This window comes from Chelonoidis abingdonii, chromosome 3 (genome assembly GCF_003597395.2).
Source record: "Chelonoidis abingdonii isolate Lonesome George chromosome 3, CheloAbing_2.0, whole genome shotgun sequence".
Taxonomy (NCBI): Eukaryota; Metazoa; Chordata; order Testudines; family Testudinidae; genus Chelonoidis; species Chelonoidis abingdonii.
The window spans coordinates 153,689,879-153,710,354 of NC_133771.1; positions in this window are offsets into that span (position 1 = coordinate 153,689,879).

Sequence of the window (20,476 nt, forward strand, 5' to 3'; positions counted from 1 at the left end):
GACGGAATCTCGGAGGAGGTTGCGGTCGGAAGTGTCTCCACTGTGTGGCGGGAGTATCAAGGCTCGACGACTTGAGGGTGGCTCATGAGTCTTTCAGGCTCTGCAGCCTCTTTTCTGTCTTCTCAGAAAACAGAGTCACACCCTCAAATGGGACATCCTGAATAGTCTACTGGATCTTGGATCCCCGAGACTTGGAGCTAGGATCCCCTCCTCATGGCTATTCCAGTCACCATGACCCTAGTTGCAGCATCTGCAATGTCCAATGCAGCCTGGAGGGAAGCCCGGGAGACTAGCTTTCCCTCCTCCACCAAGGCTGAGAACTCGGTTCAGGAGTCCGACTGGAGGCGCTCGGTAAATTTGATCATCACCACACCAGTGTTATACGAGTACCTGCTGCTGATGGTCTGTTGGTTCGAGATACAAAGTGTGACAAAGTTCCTCCTCTACCTTGGTGGGTCCTGCGCTTCTTGGCAGATTTGCTCACCTCAGTGATCTTCCCCACAGTCTGGGTCAACTCCTCCTGTGTCTGATCAGGAGTTGGGAGGTTTGGGGGGAACCCGGGCCCGCCCTCTACTCCGGGTTCCAGCCCAGGGGCCTGTGGATTGCAGCTGTCTATAGTACCTCCTGTAACAGCTGCATGACAGCTACAACTCCCTGGGCTACTTCCCCATGGCCTCCTCCAAACACCTTCTTTATCCTCACCACAGGATCTTCCTCCTGATGTCTGATAATGCTTGTCTCCTAAATCCTCCAGCAGTACACTCTCTCACTCTCAGCTCCTTGCCTTCTTGCTCCCAGCTCCTCACTCGCACTCCTTCTCCTCTGGCTCCTCCCTTCCTGACTGGAGTGAGCTCCTTTTTAAACCCAGGTGCCCTGATTAGCCTGCCCTGATTGGCTGCAGGTGTTCTAATTAAAGTAGCTATCTCCACTGCCTTCTAGAAAGGTCTTAATTGGCTCCAGGTGCCTTGATTAACCTGGAGCAACTGCCATTTGGTTACCATGGTCCTAGGGATTTGTTTAGCCTGGGGCTAACATACCTGTTTCTCAGTACTTTACTGTAGCCATCTGGCCTTGCCCCATCACAAAAGCTGCAGACCCCCTGTGGAATAGACCTTTCTCCCAACAAGGTCTAGATGCCTAGCCTCCCTGTTTTTAGGAAACCCTGTCTCTCACGCTGGTTAGCACCGTCCACAACAAGAGAATTGGGGTGGGTGGGAGTATAAATGTTTGAACCCTCTGGAGGGCATGAAATAACACCTCTCATGCTTGGCAGTGGGCAGCAAGGAAGCTGGGGTCTGCCATAGGGTCTTGGTGGTGTCCACAATGTTTTTAATAAGTGGAACGGCAATACAGGAAGGTCCTGAGGGGGCAAGGATGTCCACCATGGGATCAGCTTCCTCGACAACTTCCTCGGCCTTAATGCCCAGACCTTGAGCAGCCCTGCACAGCAACTGCTGCAGCACCCTGTTGTCCTCGAGCACCAGGGTTATCTTTGTACCTGCCAATGCTTCATCAGGGGACGAAGAAGAGGAAGCACTTATACAGAGCAGATGCTCCCTGCCATCTGCCCCCAGGGGGTCCCTAGACTCTTGGGGGGGCAGCTTTGGTGCCAGTGATGCGCTCGACAGTGCCAGGGCTGCAGACACTGGACCAAGTGTTAGCGCCATCATCAGTACGACGGGAGGAACCATCGATGGAGCTGGTGCCAATCCGCTTGTCTGCGCCAATGAAGATGGAGGGCCCATCACCAGCATTGGCGCCAAGGCCATCAGTGCCTGCACCATAGTCAACGTCAACAATGGTGCCAGTGTGGAAGTTGGGTGCATCAGCATTGCCAAGGGCAGAGCCGGGATCGGTGCTGAACACAGTGCCAGAGTCGATGACGGTGCAGCTGTCAGAAGCATTGGTGTGTGGGCAGGCGTTGAGGGCAGATGCGTAGCCAATGGTGAGATAAAGGTGGCTGAGGCCACAGAAGACGCTGTGTAGGTGACCTTTGGTGCCTCCTTGTCCTTGGTGAAAGGACCAAGGGGTCCAGAAGGGCCACGGTGGTGGGTTCTGCGACTGCAGAGGCCACGCCTGGTGCTCCCTCCTGTTTCTCCCAGACCCTCTATCTGCAGCTTCTGCTTCTCCTGGAGCGACAGGAGTCAGACACTAACTCCAAGGTCTCCGAGACTGAAGAGACCGTGGCGGAGCCTCACCTCGGTGCCTCCAGTGTTGAGAGCTCGGGGAGAGGGTAGGCTCTCTGTCCGAGTGGGCTGGTGCCGAGGGACATGGAGAGTGAGCGTGCCTGGACATCATAGCTGGCTTCCCTCTGGAGTGCACCAAGGGGCAGGGTGGATCTGTCTACACTGGATGTTCTTCCCTCCTTGGGGGCGAAAACGGCACCATAAGCTGTAGCTGCTGTGTAGGGGCTGGCAACCGAGGGAGTCCCGGACTCAACTGCCTCACCTGGGCAGGAGTTGATGCAGCCCTGGTAGGGGATCCGGAGCTGTGGCCCACCTGGGGTCTCATTTCTCTGGATTTAGCTGGAGGTGAACAGCTGTCCGGCTTCTTTCTCTTCTGAGGCACCGGCACTTGATGACGCTACCGGGGCACTCCGCGTCAAGGACGAAGCGTTAGGAGCCGAGTCCCCTGAGCCTGAGTCAGAGTGGGGGCTTAGGGCTGCCTCCATGAGGATCACCTTAAGCCACTGTTCGCTTTAAGAGTTCTAGGGTGGAACTCGCAGCAGATCTTACAGCGATCCTTTTGGTGACCTTCCCCGAGGCACCGTTAACACAAAGAGTATGGATAGTTCTTCGGCATGCACTTCATGCAGGCCACACAGATTTTAAACCCTGGGGACTGCAGCATACCACGGCTCTGGGGAGGCAGAATGGGGGGGGGGAAACCCCCAACAACTCTATACTAAGAACTCTAATACAAAGAACCGATACTATAGTAACTATATAGAGTAACTACAGAACACGCTTGCTAAGCAAGAGCTAAGGGAAGTTCCAGACAACTGTCACTGGCAGCAAGAAGAAAATGAAGGAGTGGCAGGTCGGCAGGGCTCTATATTGAGTGCCATGAAGGCACAGCTCCTGGGGGTGCCCAGGCCAGCCCGACGGATGCTGCTGGGGAAAAATCTTCTGGCTACCATCCAGGTGCGCGCGCACGCGCACACCTGATTGGAATGGACATGAACAAGAAATCGAAGAACAAGCACTGACTGGTGAGACCACATCATTATGCAGTTATGGGATGTCAAGCAGTGGCTGCAGAACTTTTGCATGCAGAAGGCCACTTTCCAGGAACTTTGGCAGAGTTTTTCCCAGCCCTGAAGTGCAGCAATGCTAAAATGAGACCTGCTTTGACAGAAGCAAGAGACGATCGCTGTGGGGAAGCTTGCAATGCCAGCCTACTACCAGTGAATGGGAAATCAATTTGGAGTTGGTAAATGTACCGTGGGAGCTGTTGTGATCCAAGTGTGCAAGACCATTAATACTTCTCCTAAGAAGGATAATAACTCCTGGCAATATGCAGGACGCAGCGGATGGTTTTGCTGTGAGGGGGTTCCCTAGCTGCAGGGGGCGATAGATGGCATGCATATCCCTAGCTTGGTACCAGACTACCTTTCCAGAGAGTACATAAACCAAAAGGGATACTTTTTTATTGTGCTTCATGCACTGATGGATTACAGGGGGCATTTCACCGACATCAGCGTAGTATGGTCAAGAAAGGTGAATGACGCACACATCTTTAAGAACATGTGTCTGTTCAGAAAGTTGCAAGCAGGGACTTCCTTTTCAGATCAGAGAATAACCATCGATGATGTTGAAATGCCAGTAGTGAATCTGGGAGATCCAGTTCCCCACACTATTGTATTCCTCTCATGTACTTCTGATATTGTTAATAGCTCTAAAAATGATACACTCCAGGTAAAATCCCAGCCCCAGTGAAGTCAATGGGAGTTTTGCCACTGACTTGCATGGAGCCAGGATTTCACCCTCCATTCTGGTTCATTTCTCCTTCCTTACTTAAACTTACTCTCAAACCTCAGGTGGTCTGCCCAACTAGCAACTGATCACAGAGCAGAAACAAAAAGCACTTGAACACAATGTGCTCATTTCAGCTAATCTAAAGCCCACACTTGTATTTGTACCTGCTGCTGACTTGTTTTTCAGCGGCATGTGAAAATCACCTGGGTTGTTAGTTTCTTGCTGACACTCTGCCCCCTCTCCCTTCCCTATGAGGTACTCCAGGTGAAATCATGCTCACCCCTCTCATTGGAGTCACTTCTTTGATCCAGACAATAATTCAGCCTCTGGTCACATTCCAGGTCCTCTTCTGCGCTCCACTTCAGATGAATCTTCTCTCAAATCTTCCCCTGCAAACCCCTCCACCAACTCCAAATCCCTTGTTATCCACATAGTTCCCTCTAACTGCAGTTTCCCTGTACTTTCAATTTCACCATTCCAGTCCTCTTGTCTCGCTATAAATCTGCTTTCTCCTCATCCTTTCCAGTCAGCTATATTTAAGTTGATATGATAAGTTTATGGAGGGGATGGTATGATGGGATAGCCTAATTTTGGCAATTAATTGATCTTTGACTATTAGCAGTAAATATGCCCAATGACCTGTGATGGGATGTTAGATGGGCTGGGATCTGAGTTACTACAGAGAATTCTTTCCTGGGTGTTTGGCTGGTGAGTCTTGCTCACATGCTCAGGGTTTAGCTGATCACCATATTTGGGGTCAGGAAAGAATTTTCCTCCAGGGCAGATTGGCAGAGGCCCTGGGGGGTTTTCGCCGCCTTCTACAGTGCGGGGCATGGGTCACTTGCTGGTGGATTCTCTGCACCTTCAAGTCTTTAAACCATGCTTTGAGGACTTCAATAGCACTCAGACATAGGGCAGGGCAGGGGTAGGCAACCTATGGCACGTGTGTCAAAGGCAGCATGCAAGCTGATTTTCAGTGGCACTCACACTGCCCGAGTCCTGGCCACCAGTCTGGAGGGCTCTGCATTTTAATTTAATTTTAAATGAAGCTTCTTAAACATTTTAAAAATCTTGTTTACTTTACATGCAACAATAGTTTAGTTATATATTATAAACTTATAGAAAGAGACCTTCTAAAAACGTTAACGTATTACTGGCACGCAAAACCTTAAATTAGAGTGAGTAAATGAAGACTCGGCACACCACTTCTGAAAGGCTGCCAACCTCTGGGTTAGGGTTTGATACAGGAGTGGGTGAGTGAGATTCTGTGGCCTGTGTTGTGCAGGAGGTCAGACTAGATGATCATAATGGTCCCTTCTGATCTTAAAGCCTATGATTTACAGGGTCACGTTTACCTTTGGCTTCAATGGGCTTACACCAGGGTTGAATTTGGTATCAATTAAATAACTATTTTAGCTTCTTAATGCACCAAGGCTTAGGGAGTCCAGTAACTCAAAGTGCCAAGTAATAAATATAAAATAATGTCAGACACTAAGCAAAATTCTCAGACCTACCACAGAATAAGTTTAAATGAGCTATTTTTCAAGAATGTGTTGCAGAAATACTTACCTCACCCAATCCTTTCCAAGTCCCCCGGCCACCATCATCTAAAATGTGAATTAAAATGTACTGTGATCAAGGGCCAAGAAGGCAGAAATAAAGTCAAGCTGAATTTTTAGACGTGGTACATTTTTAAACTTTTTTTAAATGACCTTCAGTTAACCCAGTTTTATCATATCAGCACAAAGTGGGATAAACACCAAGGGCTTGACTCTGTTCTGAGTAATACTGATGTAAATCAGAACTAACTGTACTGGAGTCAATAGGGTTACACTGTTGTAAAACCGGCATGAGATCAGAATCAGGCCCCAAGCTACGGTTGGGCTACAGACCTTGCTTATACACACCAGATGTGTTCATTATAAGACGCTTCAATGCTCTGCCAGGTATGGCTGAGGTTCGTTAAAAAAGGAATTTTACACAAAGTGCCATCTAGTGGCAGAACAGTTTGTCATTCCAGTGCATCTTCCCTTTTACATTCCTACCATTTACAATATTAACATGATCGTGCTGATTTTGATGTTCAGTACAAATTAGTGTGATAATTGTCTCTGAATTGTACTGATTTTCTAATTATTTGACCCAAATGCATAACAACTTGATCATCTGGCTGTCCATTAATTGCAATGACTGGCTGTGATTGGTTTCGAATAGTTTCAGCTGCTTCTTGTTTTGCATCTGCCATCTGTAGTTTGCACTGTTGATCTGTATGAGGAACGAACTGTAGATGTTGACAATTTCTGTTGAAGTCTCCACTGTCAGTCTTGAAGACATAGCATCTGGGAACTGAATTCTTTTTCTTTACAACAGCTGAAGTTGTCCAACCTTTTTCTCCATCCAATATGACATGAACATGGTCACCGGGTTCTAGATCTGGCAGTTCTCTAACTGAATTACATCTATTGTAAAAATGTTCAGAAGCAAAAGTGCACTTCAGTTTCTTGATAACTCTGCAATATTTTCTGTTGTTCAAGTACATTATTTCTATGTACCTGGAAAAATAGTTCATGACTACTAGATGATGATGTCCTCTGAATTTGCATGAATCTGCAGCTAGTCTCTTCTAAGTTCTGTCTGGTAGAGGTGTTGTTATTAAAGGTTCTTTGTGTTGTGTTGGTTTGTTAGTTCTGCAATGTTCAGATGCAGATACTTTATTCTGTATGTCCTTGCTAATGCCTGGCCACCACACTGACTGGTTGGCCTATTCATGGCATATAGTTAATCCTTGACATCCTTCATTGATGTGGTTTATGACTTCTCCTCTCATTTTGTTTGGAATTATCATGCCTTTAATCATAACTCCATTTGACTCCTTTAACTGTCTATGCACCTCAAAGTAGTCTCTTGTCACTTCCTTAGCGTCCTTTAGATACTGCCTCTAATATAACTTAGAACTTCCTGAAGTTGCGTGTCTGTCGAGGTTGCTTTTGAAGCCAGTGTCGTCTCTTTTCTAACCTTGGTCTATATATGTCCATAGCATCTACATATACCTTTATATCATCTTCAAGCTCACAGGTAGTTGAGTGCGATGCTGGCCTTTGTGACAGAGTATCTGCTACTACCAAATTTTCTCCAGGAACGTATTTAGCAATGTGGTTAAACAACATTAACCTTATCAAAAGATGTTGTCATTTCTGCGGTGCTTGATCCAGGTTTTTTCCATTGATGAGGGTTACAGGTGGTTTATGGCCTGTTATCAGTGTAATGAATCCAATCCATATAGATATCTGTAAAAGCTCTCACATGCTCATATGCTTGTCTGGCACTGCTTTTCAACCTGTGCATATCATTTTACTGCTTCTGTAAGTGTGCACCTGGCTTCTTCTCAGAGACATGTTGTTGCAACAGTGCACCACCAGGCCCTAGCTGCTTGATCTGCACTGACTATTGTGAGTTTGTTCACATCGTAGTACTTCAGAACTGCAGCTGTTGAGATAATTTCTTTTACCTTTTTGAAGGCTGTTGATTTTGTCCCCATAGCATGATGTGTTGAACTTTAACTATTCATTCAATGGTTTTGTCACTGTAGAAAGATCTTATTAGGTATCGACCAAGGTAATTTACCATCCCCAGTATAAGATTCAGTTCTAGCACATTAGTTGATGCATTGAATTCTCAGACTGCTTTTACTTTCTCAGGGCTAGTACTGATTCCATTTTTGTTTACTGTCTGTCCCAAAAACTCAATTTAGGGTACATGGAAAATGCATTTTTCCTTGTTTAGCTTCAGTCCAGACTGACTGATTAGGCTTAGTACTTGTTGATTTTGTTGGGTTCTTCCACTGAAGATCCAGGTATCAGAATATTGTCCATGAAAACAATGAATCAGTTTATGTCTGTTAACAATTCTGCCATCTTTCTTTGGAAAATTTCAGGTGCACTGTGTGCACTTGGGTCCAGCCTAGGGCCATAGGACTGCTGTGCCCCCTTAACTCTCCAGCCAGGGCTGTCTCACACAATGCTTTGCTAGTGACAAGCAGCAAACCCCTCCAGGCGCTGTGATCACTCAGCACAACAGCATGTGGAGCCCCACACCCAGCTAGGTTGAATGAATGCTCCCAGAACCACTCATGAATCACTTAGAGAAAGGAACCAGCCAGATATGCAAAGCTCCCAGCCTTGTACCTCAGGAATATACCATCTTGCACTGCTCAAAATGAGCAGTGCAAATTTATTAATTGGTTCTTCACTTCATCAATGGAAAGTGGATATACACCAGCCTTTGCAATCCTGGGCTGATTTGCCACACACTTCAGACAAACTCACTGGTAAATATAAACACTAGAAGAAGATAGATTTTAAGTGATATTAAGTGATAGGCAAAAAGTCAGAGTGGTTACCAAAAAAAAAGAAAATATAAGTATGCAGTCTAAACTCTCAACCCTATTAGACTGGGCAACAACTAGATTAAGCAGTTTTTCTCACCCCACTGGATACTGCAGTTCATAGTACAGAGGTTTCACCCTTGAAACCTGGGCCAGTCTCCCCTGTTGGAGTCTTAAAACTTCTCGGTGGCCTTGTTGCTTGCAGCATAGGTGAGGGCAGGAGAAAGGCCAAGCATGCCCCCACCCCATATTCTATTTTATACCGTTGGTCCACATGCTTGGTGAATACAAGTCCATGCATGTCTGGTGGGCATTGCTGAGACCCCAGGCAAGATTTAGCATTCCCCCTGGTGTGGCCTCACGTAGGTGAGTCATTTAATTGTAGCTCCCTTGCTAGAAAATGACTGTTGATGCTTGTTTGACACCCCATCTGGGTGCTGGTTACTTGCCTTGCTCTTGTCTCTGGGAAGCTAATATCTGGCTCATTCCCCCACTTACAGCATGTTTTAGTGGCAATCAGAGAACACAATCTCATAACTTCATATGAACTAAAGATGTATATATTTAGATAGAACAGTAACTTTCAGCTGATCATAACCTTTTCCCTGATACCTCACATGGCATGCTTTATATGCAATATCGTAATAATATACAGATGAGGAATATGGGGGTCACAGGGCACTCCCCTAAGGTATAGAATGTCACACACTGGTAGTCCCAAAATGTAATCTTTGAAAGCAAAATATCCCCAAGGGTGTGACAAATGTAGTCAGTTTAGCACTTTCTCTGGCTAAAGAAATTTGATAGAATCTGCTCAAGACATCCAGCCTGGAGAATACCATAGCTGCTTTCACTCTGGGAAAGAAGGCATCCAGATCTGGGAGGATATATTTTTCTCTCATAACTAGTTTCTGGATTTAAAAAGATTTAATAAAGATTCACATTTTTCCATTTGTCTTTATAAGTAGTGTGACGGAAGATGACCAGCTCATGCTAGAATGTATTCAGGTCAATTCACTTGTGTATTAGATCAAAGCAATTGTAAATGTATGTGTGTTTTGGGTGTTTAAACTTCATAAAACTAATGGGATGTTACTTGTATTCACCTACATATTCCTGTCATAATATAATAGCGAACATTTACATAGGTAATTTAGTTGCAAGGATATTTACCATCAGAGAAATCTTGTGAAATGCTAATGAAGGACTGAAGGATGTTAACAGATAATCCTGATTTCAAAGCAAGTGATCATTGCATGTGATGATCAAGGTCAAGGACTATGAATGCATTCCTGGCTATCTGTCATCAAAGAAAAAACTCATGTGGTTACACACACTGTCAGCTAGCTTTCCGTGGGTATGGCTACACTGGCACTTTACAGCGCTGCAACTTTCGCGCTCAGGGGTGTGAAAAAACACCCCCCTGAGCACTGCAAGATACAGCGCTGTAAAGCCTCAGTGTAATCAGTGCCGCAGCGCTGGGAGCAAGCTACACCCGTAGAGGATGTGGTTTATGTGCAGCACTGGGAGAGCTCTCTCCCAGCGCTGGCACTCCGACCACACTCACACTTCAAAGCGCTGCCAAATTTCAAGTGTAGCCATACCCACAGTGTGTAAAGGAGATATAAAAGATGGATTCAAGGAAACATCCTTCATTTCTGGACTGTTTGGATTCTAACAAGGCAGAATAACTGAAAGAGAAGACTGAGAGCCCCAGAATTATTCTAGCCCTGGAAAAGACTTTTGGGAAACAGGCAGCATTATTACATTACTGCCACTATTTGGAGTTACAAACTGTGATTTACCAGTTATATTTTACCTGCTTTAACCTCTCAATAACTCTCATTCTTTTTTTCTTAGTTAATAAACCTATACTTAGTTTACTATAGAATTGGCTGCCAGTGTTGTCTTTGGTATAAGATCTGGAGTATCAATTGATCTGGGGTGAGTCAATGGTCCTTTGGAACTGAGAGCAATCTGATGTGATATGATTTTTGGTTTTAATAACCTTTTATCACAAAGTTCAGTTTGGGTGCCAAGATAGACTGGAGAGACTAAGGCAGGGGTCTCAATTTACCTTAGAGCCAGGGCCAGTCCTCAAATCCTCCCAGCGAGCCAATAATGTCACTGAAGATGGTGTACAGAAAACATTTATATTAGTTTTATTATTTCTAAGAAATTTGAAATAAAAAATACGTCATACAGCTTTATACAATTCTTCGCCTGCCAGAGAGTTTTTGGTGTTTGCCAGACACATGGCAATGCTTCAGTTCTGTCAGTTTGTTGATGTTTGGCGTCAGTGACTGAGCAGTGGAAACCTTCAGGATTGCAGCAAGGTGTGCATCAGATAGTTGTGTTCGGTATTTTGACTTGTTTATATTCATTGTGGGAAAAAATGACACTGCCTCCATGGCTGACTCTGCCCGGCAACTAATGATGGTATCTCTGTCCCTCTCCCCCAGCCAAGGGGAGCTACGGAGGGTGGCGCCTGCAGCAGACAGTGCTGGCAGCATGGCTGCATGCGTCTCTCCTCCGCGTGGCGCAATGGGGAGATTCTCGGGCCACAGATGGCCCATAGGCTAGGACTTTGAGACCCCTGGACTAAGGGGACTGTCTGTGACACCGTGGTAAGACTGGTATAGTGATCCAGGAGTTCACATTTTTACTGGGTTGGTGAAATCTAATTATAGAACATACCACCAGGTCCCTTGATCACCTACACTTTGAATGCATAGCTTTTGTTTTTGGAAGTTGTTTCTGTGGTGAAGTAGCCCATGCAGTTCTGAATACCTACAGGGATGGGTCAGGTGACTTCTGGATGCAAGGACCCAGCTCTGCAGAACCTGGGGAAACTGATAGTCCCACAACACCAACAGGAGCCTGTGCAGCGATACAGCCAGGGAGCAGTGTGGAGAGTAGGTGCCACAGGAAGTACTACCCAAGAAACTCAGAACAGTACCCTGCAGTCCTCTGATTGGCCAAGTGCCCCTAGTTAACCCCAGGGGTTGCCCCAGGAAGTTGTTTGTGCAGCTACCCAGATTTTGGCCTGCTATAACGCCAGTCTTTGCCTTGTCTCCTGATGTCTGGTCTCTGAATCCAGCTTGATTTGAACTCCAATTCCTGCCTCTTGATTCTAAACGGGGACTGCCTCTGATCTTCAGCCTGACTCTGATTCCTGCCTCTCGATTCTTACTTGACTCTTGTTTACAGAATCTGGCCTTATTAGCACTACAAAAGTGATTTTTCTTCCCTTGATATTCACCTCTTTTTGTCAACTGTTGAGAATAGCTCACTTCCACCTTAATTGAATTGGCTCGTTAGCACTGACTGCCACACACACTTGGTAAGGCAACTCCCATCTTTTCATGTGCTGTGGATTTATACCTGACTCTGTGTTTTCCACTCTATGCATCTGATCAAGTGGGTTTTAGCCCACGAAAGCTTATGCCCAAATAAATTTGTTTGTCTCTAAGGTGCCACAAGGACTCCTCGTTGTTTTTGCTGATACAGACTAACATAGCTACCACTCTGAAACCAGTTTCTAAGCTAGTTTAGGTCTTCCAAGTTTGTCAAGTTTTCTAGGTTTTGGTGTTTCACCATTTCAGACTGTTTTGCTATTTGACTAAGTGTGGCAAGGGTTAAAATTCTTTTCAATTGTAGCTGTCGTGAAAAGTTTTTATCTGTATAGTTAACCCAATAACCAGCCTGTCACTGATATTTTCATGTTTTGCATTCCCCAAAAATCACAATTTTTAGCCAATGAATGCAGAATGCTTATAAAATATTCAACATTTCGCCCTGGTTCTTGAATTTTCTGGTGAAAACATGCTCTTTCATAAACCACATTTCTCTGAGGCATGCATCAAACACAGAACCCTTTCACAGTCATCTTTGTGACTGTTTTCAGTTAAGTCAAAGGATTTAAACATATACTCTGCTTGCTTCCCCATAGCATAAATTAAAGAAGATACCTTTATACCAGGGGTTCTTAAACTGGGAGTCGGGACCCCTCAGGGGTCGCAAGGTTATTACACAGGGGGTCGCGAGCTGTCAGCCTCCACCCTAAACCCTGCTTTGCCTCCGGCATTTATAATGGTGTTAAATACACATAAAAGTGTTTTTAATTTACGGGGGGGGGGGTCGCACTCAGAGGCTTGCTGTGTGAAAGAGGACACCAGTAGAAAAGTTTGAGAACCACTGCTCTATACCTCCAGATACTTCATGGAGTTTGCAGTGTGAAATCTTACAAAATATTGTTTCCAGTCTGTCCATTCTAAGATTTGTCAAAGCTGAAGTTCTCTGGGTCACTGAAGAGATCATACAGATATGGACTGGCTACAGAGCTTGCTTATACATACCACATGTGTTCATCATAAGATTCTTTAATACTCTGTCAGAGATGGTTGAGGGTCTTTTAAAAAAGGTATTTTACGTACTGCCACTTAGTGGCTGAACAGTATAATGCAGTTTAGCATTCTATTACACAAAGTGTTTAATGACTGGAAAGAAAGGTAGGTAAATATAACAAGGAATTGCAGACACACATGCAGAGATTAAGCTCCCAAAATGTGTTTGCATTAAAGACTACATTAAATATTATATGAATAGAAAAAAAAAAAAACAGAAGTGAAAGAAACTTTGTAGATGTATATTGTTTAGAGCTTTTAAGAGCTGAGGTATTCTCTACCTCCAGTCATTATCACTAGGGGTCAGCATAGCACCGAGATTGCCAGTTCGTTCAAGATTATTGTATGATCAGTTAACAAAACCTGTAGTTTGGAGAGTGATAAACTTTGTATTTATAAATAGCCTTAACATGAAAACATAATTTATCTGACTCTTCATTCCTCACATGAAAATCCAGGCCCTATACTGAAAAGAGAGCAATCAGTGTTAGCAGTTGAAAAGTTAGAAACAAATCTCAGGATAAGAACTGTTTAGGATGCTTAGTGGGCTGAGTAAGGCACTTGAATTCTAACAATTGTTATTTTAAAAACCTTCCAATAGTCTAAGGTAAAAGGTAACATGTAAAAATAGGAGTATAATCTAGCAATCTGATAGCTGACTGGGAGACAAGAGCCTTGGGTTTGCTTCATAGCACTACCACAAACTTTCCCTGGTGACTTTGGGCATGCCTACATTTTGAGCTGGAAGTGTCATTTTCAGCTCAAGCAGACATACCCACATTAGCTTTGATTGAGTTAGCATGCTAAAAATAGAGCATAGCTGTAACAGTGTGAGAAGCTAGCTGCTCTTAATAGGTGCCTAGCATCTTGGATGAGTAAATATTTGGGGTAGCAAGCTCCTTCTGCCACTCATGCCACATGACCATACTCTACTTTTAACATGGTAGGTTGTGTCTGTTCAAGCTGGGAATCACACCTTCCAGCTTTTGTGTAGACATACCCTTTGAGCAAGTCACTGTGCAGCAGTATCCTCATTTATGCATTTGGAATGATAACACTTCTCCACTACACAAGGGTGTGGAGAGGTTTAACTCATTTTTGTAAAATACTTGGGCTCGCTGGATGGCAGATGCTAGACATGTACTAAATATACTCTATTACAGGTAAAGGATTACAATAATTCCATACATATCCAAAATGGTCAAAGAACAATACAGTGGCAAAGTGAAGAAATGGCAGTACAAGCTTATGACATCATTATACATAAAAACAAGTAAGTATTGCCATACTGGGTCAGACCAATTATCTAGCTGGCCCAGTATCCTGTCTACTGACAGTGGCCAGAGCCAGATGCTTCAGATCGAATGAACAGAACAGGGCGATTTCACATGGTCCATTCCCTGTCATCCATTCCCAGCTTCTGGGGGTTGAAGGTTTAGGGACACCTGGAGCACAGGTTGCATCCCCGGTCATCTTGTCAAATAGCCACTGATAGACCTATCCTCCATGAACATATCTAATTATTTTCAATCCCATTATCCCTTTGGCCTCAAAACGTTCCATGGCAGAAAGATCCACAAGATGACTATGCATTGTGTGAAGAAGTACTTCCTTTTGTTTGTTCTAAGCCTATTCATTTCACCAGGTGACCCCTAGTTCTTGTGTTACACTTTCTCCATACCATTCACAATTTTATAAGCGTGAAATGCCTGCAAGCTGCATGGAAACTATTTAAACATGCCAAATTAAATGTATACCCCAAATCAAAAACAAGACAAAAAACAATAAGGACCAAAAAATACCACCATAGCTAAACAGCAGAGTAAAAGAGGCAATTCAAGGCGAAAAGGCATCCTTTAAAAAATGGATGTCAAATCCTACTGAAGAAAATAGAAAGTGGCATAAATTCTGACACGTCAAGGATAAAAATATAATTAGTCAGGCCAAAAAAGAATATGAAGAGCAACTAACAAAAGACACAAAAATTAACATCATTTTTAAGTATATCAGAATTAGGAAGCCTGCCAAACAATCAGTGAGGCCGCTAGACACTTAAGGTGCAAAAACAGCATTCAGGGAAAACAAGGCTATTGCAGAGAAGTAAATGAATTTTTAGATCAGTCTTCACTGAAGAGGATGTGAGGGAAATTCCCATACCTGAGCCATTCTTTTTAGCTGACAAATCTGAGGAACCGTCTCAGATTGAGGTGTTAATAGAGGAACAAATTGATAAATTGAACAGTAAGAAATCACCAGGACCAGAAGGGATTTAGCCAAGAGTTTTGCATGGACTCAAATATGAAATTGCAGAACTACTAACTGTGATAAGTAACCTATTACTTAAAGCAGCCTCTGTACCAGATGAAGACTGGAGGACAGCTAGTATAACCCATTTTTTTAAAAAGGCTTCAGAAGCTATCATGGCAATTACAGGCTGGAAGCCTAACTTCAGTAACAGGCAAATTGGTTGAAACTCTAGTGAAGGACAGAATTATCAGACACACAATGTACATGATGTTGGCAAAGAGTCAACATGGCTTTGACAAAGTCCCTCACCAAAGGTTCTTAAGCAAAGTAAACAGTCATGAACGGAGACCAACGGTGCAATCTTGGCTTCATGAAAGTCAATGGCAAAATCCCAAGTGAGCCAAGATTTTGCCCCAAGTGTCAATACTGATATACTGTATTATCTGGATCTTTCAGAAAACTCCAATACCAGCACTCATAAGGTGCTACTCTACGTAATCTAGCAGGGGAGGGTGGAATCACCCCTCTGCACTTTCCTTACAGAAAGCTCACCAGTGATGGCACTGGCTAATTGCTTGGAGTTGTGGACTCCCACAGGACTTTGTCCTATCACCACTCTAGTTTAAGGTTTATCTCTAACTACTAGGAGAGATGGTGAAGAGGTTTGGGCGACCAAATCTTCTATATGCTGATAGAGCTCAGCCCTGTCTCCTTTTCAACAGTCCCTAACAGAACTGTTCCATGCTTTCCCAGTGCTTGGCAGAGATAAGGAATTGAATAAAGGCCAGGTATCTCTAATTCAAGCCAGAAAATGTAAGTGACACTGGTAAACAAATGTAATCACTCTGAAGTATTGCCAAAGAAAATGAACCTGATTCTCCTCTCTCTAACTCTGATATAAATCAGAAGTAATTGCCTTACAGTCAATGCAGTTATACCAGTGTCAAACTGGTGGAAATGAGAGGAGAATGAGCCCATATGCTGCTTCCACACCTAAGCTTATCTGTCAGCAAAAATGGTGGCAACTTTGGGGTTTTACTGGATTACACACTAACCCCTGATGTCTAACTAGCAACAGAGACCAGCAACAGCTTTTTATCACTATTTGGGTAAGAGATGGCAGCTAGAGTGCATCAAGAAACAGAAGACAAAATTTGCAGGAATTTTGAAAATTTAGAAATGTTTTCATTCTATTTTTTTAACAAAATTATTGGGGGTTTCACAATTTTTCATTGTTTTTTCATCAAATGTTTTTCATTTTCAAAATGAATCTTACTAATCCATAATGTGCTCATTTTTGCACTGCATTATTTTCACAAGAACAGCTATCTGCAACTACTTTTTAGCAAATACTTAACGGTGTACAGAATACTGTAGGGAAGTCTCCTCTAACAAAGAATGATACTTGGGCAAAATATTAGCATTCTTTGGTTAGTACAGTAATCATGATAGGTAAACAAAGAATTAAATGTTTTTACTAGGGCTGTTAAGCAATTAAAAAAACTAGTCGTGTTGTTAAACAACAATAGAATACCATCCATTTTAAATATTTTTGGATGTTTACTACATTTTCAAATATATTAATTTCAATTACAACACACAATACAAAGTGTACAGTGCTCACTTTATATTTATTTTTTATTACAAAGATTTTCACTTTAAAAAACAAAGGCATTGCATTTTTCAATTAATCTCAGACAAGTACTGTACTGCAATCTCTTTATCATGAAAAGTTGAACTTACAAATGTAGGATTATGTACAAAAAAACTGCATTCAAAAATAAAACTATGTAAAACTTCAGAGCCTACAAGTTCACTCGGTCCTACTTCTTGGTCAGCCAATCACTCAGACAAACAAGGTTAGTTACAATTTGCAGGAGATAATGCTGCCTGCTTCTTGTTTACAATGTCACCTGAAAGTGAAAACAGGTATTTGCATGGCACTGTTGTAGCCGGTGTTGCAAGATATTTACATTCCAGATCCACTAAAGATTCGTATGTCCCTTCATGCTTCAACCACCATCCCAGAGGACATGCTGCTGATAAATTCTGCTTGATAATGATCCAAAGCTGTGCAACTTGACGCACATTCATTTTCATCATCTGAGTCAGATGCCATAAGCAGAAGGTGGTTTGGGTTCTATAGTTTCTGCATCAGTTGCTCTTTTAAGACTTCTAAAAGCATGCTCCACACCTCATCCCTCTCAGATTTTGGATGGCACTTCAGATTCTTAAACCTTGGGTCGAGTGCTGTAGCTATTTTTAGAAATCTCACATCGGTACCTTCTTTGCATTTTGTCAAATCTGCTCTCTGAAAGTGTTCTTAAAACGAACATGTGCTAGGTCATCATCCAAGACTGCTATAACATATATGCAGAATGTGGGTGAAACAGAGCAGGAGACATACAATTCTCCCCCCCAAGGAGTACAGTCACAAATTTAAATGACGCATTATTTTTTTTAAGTATCAGAGGGGAAGCTGTGTTAGTCTGGATCTGTAAAAGCAGCAAAGAATCCTGTGGCAACTTATAGACTAACAGATGTTTTGGAGCATGAGCTTTCGTGGGTGAATACCCACTTCATCAGATGCATGTAGTGGAAATTTCCAGGGGCAGGTATATATATGCAAGCAAGCTAGAGATAACGAGGTTAGTTCAGTCAGGGGATTGAGGCCTTGTTCTAGCAGTTGAGGTTGTGAAAACCAAGGGAGGAGAAACTGGCTTCTGTAGTATGCAGCCATTCACAGTCCTTTTGTTTGTCCACGAGCGATTGGATGTTCAAATTTGCAATGAATGAAGCCAGCAGTTTCTCTTTGAAGTCTGGTCTGAAGTTTTTGTGCTGCATGGATGGCCCCTTGGGTCTGCTATAAGTGGTGGCCAGGGGTTGAAGTGGCTTCCACAGGTTTTTGTATTATTGCCATTCCTGATATGTGCTGATTTGTGTCCATTTTATCCTTTTCCGTAGAGACTTCCAGTTTTGGCCGTGTACATAGCAGAGGGGCATTGCTGGCATATGATGCCGAGTATTACTTTGGTGGACGTGCAGGTGAATGAAACCAGTGATGTATGGCTGATCTGGTTAGGTCTTGTGATGGTGTCGCTGGTGTAGATATGTGGGACAGAGTTGGCATCTAGGTTTGTTGCATGGATTGGTGCCTGGTAGAGTTTACTATGGTGTGGTGTGCATTACATGGGAGAATATGTTTCAAGGTTGCAGGTGTCTGTGCTGAGGACTGGCCTGCACCCAAGGCCTGTGAAAGCGTGGATCATTATCCAGGATGGGGTAGATCCCATGCATGATTGTGTGGAGGGCGTTGCTGGGGAACTGTAGTGATGGCCAGTGAGTCCTGTTGGTTTCTTCTTGGGTTTGTCTTCGCCAGACGGAGGCTTCCTGGGTACACGTCTGGCTCTGTTGATTCGTTTTCCTTATTGTTCCTCGTGCGGGTATTGTAGTTTTAGAATGCTGGTGGAGATTTTGTAGGTGCTGGTCTCTGTCTGAGGGGTCTTAGAGCAGATGCGGTTGTACCTCAGTGCTTGGCTGAGACAAAATGGATCGTGTGATGTGCCCGGGAAGAAAGCTGGAGGGCATGAAGGATAGGCATAGCGTCGTAGGTTTCGTATAAGGGCTGTTGTTAATGTGACCATTCATTTATTTGCACCGTGGTGTCTAGGGGAGTGGCCCTCTATGTAGATTGGTCCAGTGATGGTGGTGTGTACTGTTGAAATCGTGGTGGAATTTTTCCAGAGTCTTCTTCCCATGGGTCCAGATGATGAAGATGTCATCAATGCAGTGTAGGTAGAGAAGGGGCATGAGTGGACGAGAGCTGAGGAAGCGTTGTTCCAGGTCGGCCATAAAAAAATTATTTATTTTTTTAATGAGCATCATCAGCATGGAAGCATGTCCTGTGGAATAGTGGCCGAAGCATGAAGGGGAACATGAATGTTTAGCATATCTGGCATGAAAACACCTTGCAATGCTGGCTACAAAAGTGCCATGCAAATGCCTGTTCTCACTTTCAGGTAACATTGTAAATAAGAAGCAGGCAGCAGTATCTCCTGTCAATGTAGACAAACTTGTTTGTCTTAGCGATTGGCAAAATAAGAAGTAGGACTGAGTAGACTTGTAAGCTCTAACCTTTTACACTCTTTGTTTTTTGAATGCAGTTATCTAACCAAAAAAAATCTGCATTTGTAAGTTACATTTTCACTATAAAAAGATTGCACTTCAGTACTTGTATGAGGTAAATTGAAAAATACTATTTCTTTTGTTTTATCATTTTTACAGTGCATATATTTGTAATGAAAAATAAGATAAAGTGAGCACTGTGTGCTTTGTATTCTCTGTTGTAATTGAAATCAATATTGAAAAAGTAGAAAAACATCCAAAAATATTTAATAAATGTCAATTGGTATTCTATTGTTATAAGTGTGATTAACTGCATTTATTTTTTTTATTGCAATTAATTATTTTGAGTTAATAGCGTGAGTTAACTGCAATTAACGACAGCCCCACATTTTGCTCTGCTTCAAATGTATTTATTTGGAAGTTTTAATTCTGCTCTTGTATTTTGTTTGCAAATTGGGAATTTTTTTTGAGCTGGACACTGTTGTTAAAGAACTGAACTAGGCAATATGAGATTTCTTCTATTCCTGGTTGTACTACTCATTTGTTTGTGTGATCATGGGCAAATCACTGTGTGCCTCCTGTAGCGCACCCACTCCATCTGGTTACCTCCTTTAATACCAATCTGTTCACAGGTTTTGATGGACAGGCCTGGGTTCTTCTGAATCCCACTACCCACTCAGCAGGGTATAACATCTGGCCCACGGGACCCTCCTGCCTGGCCCTTGACCTCCTGGCCAGGGAGGCTAGCGCCCAGCCCCTCTCCTGCTGTCCTCCCTCCCCCACAGCCTCAGCTCGCCGTGCCGCCAGCGCTCTGGGTGGCAGGCCTGCGCACTCCTGCCAGGCAGTACGGCTGTGAGAGCTGCACAGCAGCGTGGCTGGCTCCGGCTGGGCGGCGTGGCTGCCAGTCCTCGTACTCTGAGTGGCATGGTAAGGGGGCAGGGAGTGGGGCGGTTGGATAAGGGATGGGGTTCTAGGCGTGGGCAGTCAGAGGACAGGGAGGCAGTTAGACTGACGTATGGGAGACCCGAGTGGGCCTCTGCAGGGGTGGGTGTGGATAGGGGTTGGTGGCATGTCAGGGGGACAATGGAGCAGGGGGGTGGTGGGGGGGGGGGGGAAGGGGGTCCAGGGAGGGGGCGGTCAGGGGACAAGGAGCAGGGGGGGGTTGGATGGGTCAGCGGTTTTGAGGGAGGCATTCAGCAGACAGGAAATGGGAGAGGACAGATGGGGGGCAGGCTGTTTGGGGAGGCACAGCCTTCCCTACCTGGCCCGCCATACAGTTTCGTAATCCCGATGTGGCCCTTGGGCCAAAAAGTTTGCCCACCCCTGGTGTAACTGTT